The sequence below is a fragment of the Hylobates moloch genome, unplaced genomic scaffold (genome assembly GCF_009828535.3).
Source record: "Hylobates moloch isolate HMO894 unplaced genomic scaffold, HMol_V3 SCAFFOLD_6, whole genome shotgun sequence".
Classification (NCBI taxonomy): Eukaryota; Metazoa; Chordata; class Mammalia; order Primates; family Hylobatidae; genus Hylobates; species Hylobates moloch.
In genome coordinates, this window is record NW_026652281.1 from 138817376 (window position 1) to 138824424 (window position 7049).

The following is a 7049-nucleotide window of genomic DNA, read 5'->3' on the forward strand; positions in this document are numbered from 1 at the left end:
TTACAGTACAATATGATTAACTGTGTAAGTTTGTGTATCTACTACCAACATCAAGATACTGACTGAACAGTTGCAGCACCACAAGAACCTTTATGTTGTACTTTTATATCCACATCAACCTCCCTGCTTACTAACTCTGTCCCCTAAGCCCTGAAAACTATGAATCTGTTCTTAATTTCTAGAATTTGTAGGTTTTCCAAACAGTATGAAATGAAATTGTACAGTATGTAATCTGGGACTGACCATTTTCACTCATTGTAATTCTGTTTGCAGTTACACAGGTTGTTGCACATATCAGTATTTCATTCTTTTATATATATATTTGGTATAACTTAAGAAAACTCCATGGTATGTGTGTAGCATGATTTAATTAACCACTTACCCACTGAAGGACATCACTACTGACTCCTGTTTGGAAGTATTACAAATAAATCTTCCAGGAAAATTTATGTACATTGTGTGGTGTGTGTGTGTGTGTGTGTGTGTGTGTGTGTGTGTGTATGTTTTGATTATTTCTGGGCTAAATATTGACAAGTACAACTGATGGGTTTTTGTTAAATGCATGTTTAGTTTTATAAGAAACATACAGTTTTCCAGAGTGGCTGTACACTTTTACCTACCCATGGCGATTTTTTGGTGATCATGATCCAGTTTCTTTGTGTCCTTGTCAGAATTTGGTGTTTTCCCTGTTTCTTAATAGGTCTGTGGTGATATATCATTATAATTTTAGTTTGCATGTTCTAATGACCAATTAAGATAAATGCATGTCACCTGCTTATCTGCAGGTGATCTGTTTATGTCTTTTGCCCATTTTTGAAGTTTATATACAACTTATTTTATACTTCGTTGGATTTTTTTTAAAACTAAGGATGTGTTGATTTCCTCTTTATTCCTGAAGAAAAATTTCATGGAGTATAGATTTCATTGGTGACAAGTCTTTGTTTCTAGTGCCTGAAAAATATGTGCTCCTTCCTTTTCTCTTCCAAGGGTTCAAAGGAGAATTTGACGATCATGCAAATTGATGTTCTTCTATAGGTAACATGTAATTTCTGTATGATTGCTCATATAGTTTGTCCTCATTTTTAGATTCCAAAACTTTAATTGTAGTGTGTCATAGTGTGAATTTGTTTGGATTCATTTTACTGAGAATTTTGTCAGCTTCTTGTTTTATAGACTTATGCCTTTTCCTAAATCAGGGAAGTTATTGTCATTATTTCTTTGATTAATATTTTAGCTCCATGTCCCTTGTCCTCTTTTCTGGGACTCCAGTGATATGTAAATTAGTTCTTTTATTCTTGTCCCAGACATCCCTGAGTCTCTGTTCACTTTTTCTCTATTTTCTTTACGTTGTTTCAGTGAGATAAATTCTGTTGATATCTTCTCAAGTTTTCTAATTGTATCTTTCTTCATCTTTCCTGTATTATGGAGCCTGTCTACTTTTCTATTTTGGTTTTTGTATTTTTCAGGTCAGTTTGTACCAGGTAAAGTTTTAAAACTTTTCAGTTATTTTATTAGTTTATTTCTATAATTTCTCTTTTTATAATATTTATATTATAAATATAATATAAATATTATATTTATATTATATTTATAATATTTAATAATAAATATAATATATTTAATTATAAAATTAAATAAAATTATATATTAAATAAAATTATAAAATTAAATAAAAATATATAATTATATAATAAAATTAAATATAATTATATAAAATTATATATAATAATAATATAAATATAAATATAAATATAATATAAATATTATAAATATAAATGTAATCTCTTTGTTGAGATTATTTTAATTGTTTCAAAGACATTTATAATTACACTTAAAGCAATATTATAATGAATTTTAAAAATCATTGCTAGGTAATTTAAGTGGTACAGATTGATTGTCTTTTATTACTCAAATTGTTGCTTTCCTGACATAAAGAGTGACTTTATAATAACTTATGTCCTGGGCTTCTTTGATATTATTTTTAAAGACAATTTATCTCATTTAAATCATATATTTTAACATATTTTAATTAAAATAAAGAAGTGACCCTCTTTAGATTTATTGTGTAGATTCTGATCTATTTTTGTGGGTTGCAGTTCCAATGGCAGTTTAGTTTTCTGAGCCCTTGCATGCTATTCTGCTCTGCTCTGTTCTTCTGTCTATGTTGAGCTACTGCTGTATCTTTACTAACGTCTCCTGCCCTATGGAAGGCAATTCCCTGGACAATCTGTTGTTAGTACATGAAGGTAAGGACATACTTAGCTTATAAGATGATCAGAATTTCCCCTGGCTTCTTTTTTACCCACCTAGTTATGGAAGACTTCCCAGTCTTTGCCATACTTGTTGGGATGGAAGTGGGGAGTGATCTGCCATCACGTAGAGAACCAGGATCTGTGGGGACTCAATGACTTTCTTTCCCTAGGTTGAGGTTTATGTGATTTCAGGGTTGGTTTGCCTTCTGCTTTTGTATGAAGGACCAGGAGATACCTGGACCTAGATCATCTTCTGCTGTTAGGTGGAGAAACAGTAGTCACTGAGATTGGGTGGTTTTCAGTTATTGAAGCTTTAAGGCCTAGGTGATATTCTCTTGCTGGTTTGAGAACTATGAGGCACCAGAACCTGGTGTGGGGCAGAGGATGAATCAACCAGTCGAGGTTCCACCATTGCCACTCCAACTCAACAAGGATCAGCCCCACTGTTGTCAACAGGTATGGGTGAGGTATGTGCTGGTCCCTGAACTCTGCTGGTAACATGGCTATAGGCAGATCAGGCCTGTGGCTACTGGCACACAGCATGGGACGGATCAGGTCATCTGGGTTCTACTAGTGCTGTTCTTACAGGCAGATCAAGCCCACCACAGTTACTGAGTATAGGTATCCTCATTAAGCACCTTCTGGGCTTCCCCTTTGCTGATCCTTGAGACAGAGAGAGGGACATTTTCTTTTTTTGTTATTTTTATGTCTGTTGGAGTTCTGAGTTGCAGGTCTTTCTTGTGCCTAGGATGAGAAACATGGGAATTAAAAAAAAAAAAAAAAAGCAAAGCAAAGCAAAACAAAAACCTAGGAATTCACTGTGGTGTCATTCTTTAAGCCCTTGGTTCATAGGCCATGAAAAGCCTAGCTGCTTTCCACATTTTACAGTCCTTTTATGAATGACTGTAGAATTATTTTCAGGGCATTCAGTTGCATTTAGAAGGGAAGATCAGGGAATAGGGAATGTGTGCTATCATGCTCCAGGACTTTTCTTTTCTTTTTTCGTTTTTTTTTTTGATGGTCTCTTTACTGTCTATCAGGTTTTTATGTATTAATAGGTATATTTGCCTTCCCGTTGTCCTTTGGTGTATTTAACCTGTTTCTATCCCAGGACCATAATTATTTTAATGAAAATGGTTTTGAAGTTGTATCTCAATATATGGTAGGATAGTATCCATGTTCAGTTAGACTTTGTATTTACTGTGGATAAGGGAAATCTACATAAATAATGCAAATCTATATATAGTAAATTATTTTTCCCAGGTAATGGGAGGTCTGAAAGACATCAAACCCTGACATTAATTCAGTAATTCTATAATGTCATTGTCAAGTTCCGTGTGATTTTTTGGGACTTTTTTCCACTTGGTGTTAAGATGACTGGTCAGACTCCAGCTCTGAAGTCAACAATTCCAGAAGAGAACAAAGGACAAACCATTTTCCTGAGTGCATTTGTGATTGATTCCAGGAGTGGAATTCGAATGGCTGGATCCAAGGTTTTTTATTACTATTATTATTATTATTATTATTATACTTTAAGTTCTAGGGTACATGTGCTCAATGTGCAGGTTTGATACATAGGTATACACGTGCCATGTTGGTTTGCTGCACCCATCAACTCGTTATTTATATTAGGTATTTCTCCTAATGCTGTCTTTTCTCCAGCCCCTCATCCACCGACAGGCCCCAGTGTGTGATGTTCCCCACGCTGTTTTCAAGTGTTCTCATTGTTCAATTCCCACCTATGAGAACATGCAGGGTTTGGTTTTCTGTCCTTGTGATGGTTTGCTGAGAGTGATGGTTTCCAGCTTCACCCATGTTCCTGCAAAGGACATGAACTCATCCTTTTTTATGGCTCCATAGTATTCCATGGTGTATATGTGCCACATTTTCTTAATCCAGTCTATCACTGATGGACATTTGGATTGGTTCCAAGTCTTTGCTATTGTGAGTAGTGCGGCAGTAAACATATGTGTGCATGTGTCTTTAACGAAGAATGATTTATAATCCTTTGGGTATATACCCAGTAATGGGATCACTGGGTCAAATGATATTTCTAGTTCTAGATCCCAGAGGAATCACCACACTGTCTTCCACAATGGTTGAACTAATTTACACTTCCACCAACAGTGTAAAAGCATTCCTATTTCTCCACATCCTCTCCAGCTTCTGTTGTTTCCTGACTTTTTAATGGTCACCATTCTAACTGGCGTGAGATGGTATCTCATTGTGGTTTTAATTTGCATTTCTCTGATGACCAGTGATGATGAGCATTTTTTCCTGTGTCTGTTGGCTGCATAAATGTCTTCTTTTGAGAAGTGTCTGCTCATATCTTTTGCCCACTTTTTGATGGGGTTGTTTGTTTTTTCTTGTAAATTTGTTTGAGTTCTTTGTAGACTCTGGATATTAGCCCTTTGTCAGATGGGTACATTGCAAAAATTTTCTTCCATGCTGTAGCTTGACTGTTCACTCTGATGGTAGTTTCTTTTGCTGTGCAGAGGTTCTTTAGTTTAATTAGATCCCATTTGTCAATTTTGGCTTTCGTTGCCATTGTTTTTAGTGTTTCAGTCATGAAGTCCTTGCCCATGCCTATGTCCTGAATGGTATTGCCTAGGTTTTCTTCTAGGGTTTTTTTGGCTTTAGGTCTAACATTTAAGTCTTTAATCCATCTCAAATTAATTTTTGTATAAGGTGTAAGGAAGGGATCCAGTTTCAGTTTTCTACATATGGCTAGCCAGTTTTCCCAGCACCATTTATTAAATAGGGAATCCCTTCCCCATTGCTTGTTTTTGTCAGGTTGTCAAAGAGCAGATGATTGTAGATGTGTGGTGTTATTTCTAAGGCCTCTGTTCTGTTCCATTGGTTTATATATCTGTTTTGGTACCGGTACCATGCTGTTTTGGTTACTGTAGCCTTGTAGTATAGTTTGAAGTCAGGTAGCGTGATGCCTCCAGCTTTGTGCTTTTTGCTTAGGATTGTCTTGGCAATCTGGGCTCTTTTTTGGTTCCATATGAACTTTAAAGTAGTTTTTTCCAATTCTGTGAGAAAGTCATTGGTAGCTTGATGGGGATAGCATTGAATCTATAGATTACCTTGGGCAGTATGGCTATTTTCATGATATTGATTCTTTCTATCCATGGGCATGGAATGTTCTTCGGTTTGTTTGTGTCATCTTTTATTTCATTGAGCAGTGGTTTGTAGTTATCTTTGAAGACGTCTTTCACTTCCCTTGTAAGTTGGATTCCTAGGTATTTTATTCTCTTGTAGCAATTGTGAATGGGTGTTCACTTATGATTTGGCTCTCTGTTTGTCTGTTATTGGTTATAGGAATGCTTGTGATTTTTGCACATTGATTTTTGTATCCTGAGACTTTGCTGAAGTTGCTTATCAGCTTAAGGAGATTTTGGGCTGAGACAATGGAGCTTTCTAAATATGCAATCATGTCATCTGCAAACAGGGACAATTTCACTTTCTCTTTTCCTAATTGAGTACACTTTATTTCTTTCTCTTTCCTGATTGCCCTGGCCAGAACTTCCAAAACTATGTTGAATAGGAGTGGTGAGAGAGGGCATCCTTGTCTTGTGTGGGTTTTCAAAGGGAATGGTTCCAGTTTTTGCCCGTTCAGTATGATATTGGCTGTGGGTTTGTCATAAATAGCTCTTATTATCTTGAGATATGTTCCATCAATACCTAGTTTATTGACAGTTTTTAGAATGAAGGACTGTTGAATTTTGTCAAAGGCCTTTTCCGCTTCTATTGAGATAATCATGTGGTTTTTGTCTTTGGTTCTGTTTATGTGATGGATTACATTTATTGATTTGTGTATATTGAACCAGCCTTGCATTGCAGGGATGAATTCAACTTGATCGTGGTGGATAAGCTTTTTGATATGCTGCTGGATTTGGTTTGCCAGTGTTTTATTGAGTATCTTCGCATCGATGTTCATCAGGGCTTTGGTCTAAAATTCTCTTTTTCTGTTGTGTCTCTGCCAGGCTTTGGTATCAGGATGATGCTGGCCTCATAAAATGAGTTAGGGAGGATTCCCTCCTTTTCTATTGATTGGAATAGTTTCAGAAGGAATGGTACCAGCTCCTTTTTGTGCCTCTGGTAGAATTTGGCTATGGATCCTTCTGGTCCTGGACTTTTTTTGGTTGGAAGGCTATTAATTACTGCCTCAATATCAGAGCCTGTTATTGGTCTATTCAGAGATTCAACTTCTTCCTGGTTTAGTCTTGGGAGGCTGTATGTGTCCAGGAATTTATCCATTTCTTTTAGATTTTCTACTTGATTTATGTAGAGGTGTTTATAGTTTTCTCTGATGGTAGTTTGTATTTCTGTGGGATTGGTGGCGATATCCCTTTTATCATTTTTTATTGTGTATATTTGATTCTTCCCTCTTTTCTTCTTTATCAGTCTTGCTAGCGGCCTGTCAATTTTGCTGATCTTTTCAAAAAACCACCTCCTTCATTGATTTTTTGAAGGGTTTTTTGTGTCTCTATCTCCTTCAGTTCTGCTCTGATCTTACTTATTTCTTGTCTTCTGCTAGCTTTTTAAATTTGCTTGCTTTTGCTTCTCTAGTTCTTTTAATTGTGATGTTAGGGTGTCAATTTTAGATCTTTCCTGCTTTCACTTTTGGGCATTTAGTGCTATAAATTTCCCTCACACACTGCTTTAAATGTGTTCCAGAGATTCTGGTATGTTGTGTCTTTGTTCTCATTGGTTTCAAAGAACATCTTTATTTCTGCCTTCATTTTGTTATTTACCCAGTAGTCATTCAGGAGCAGGTTGTTTAGTTTGCAT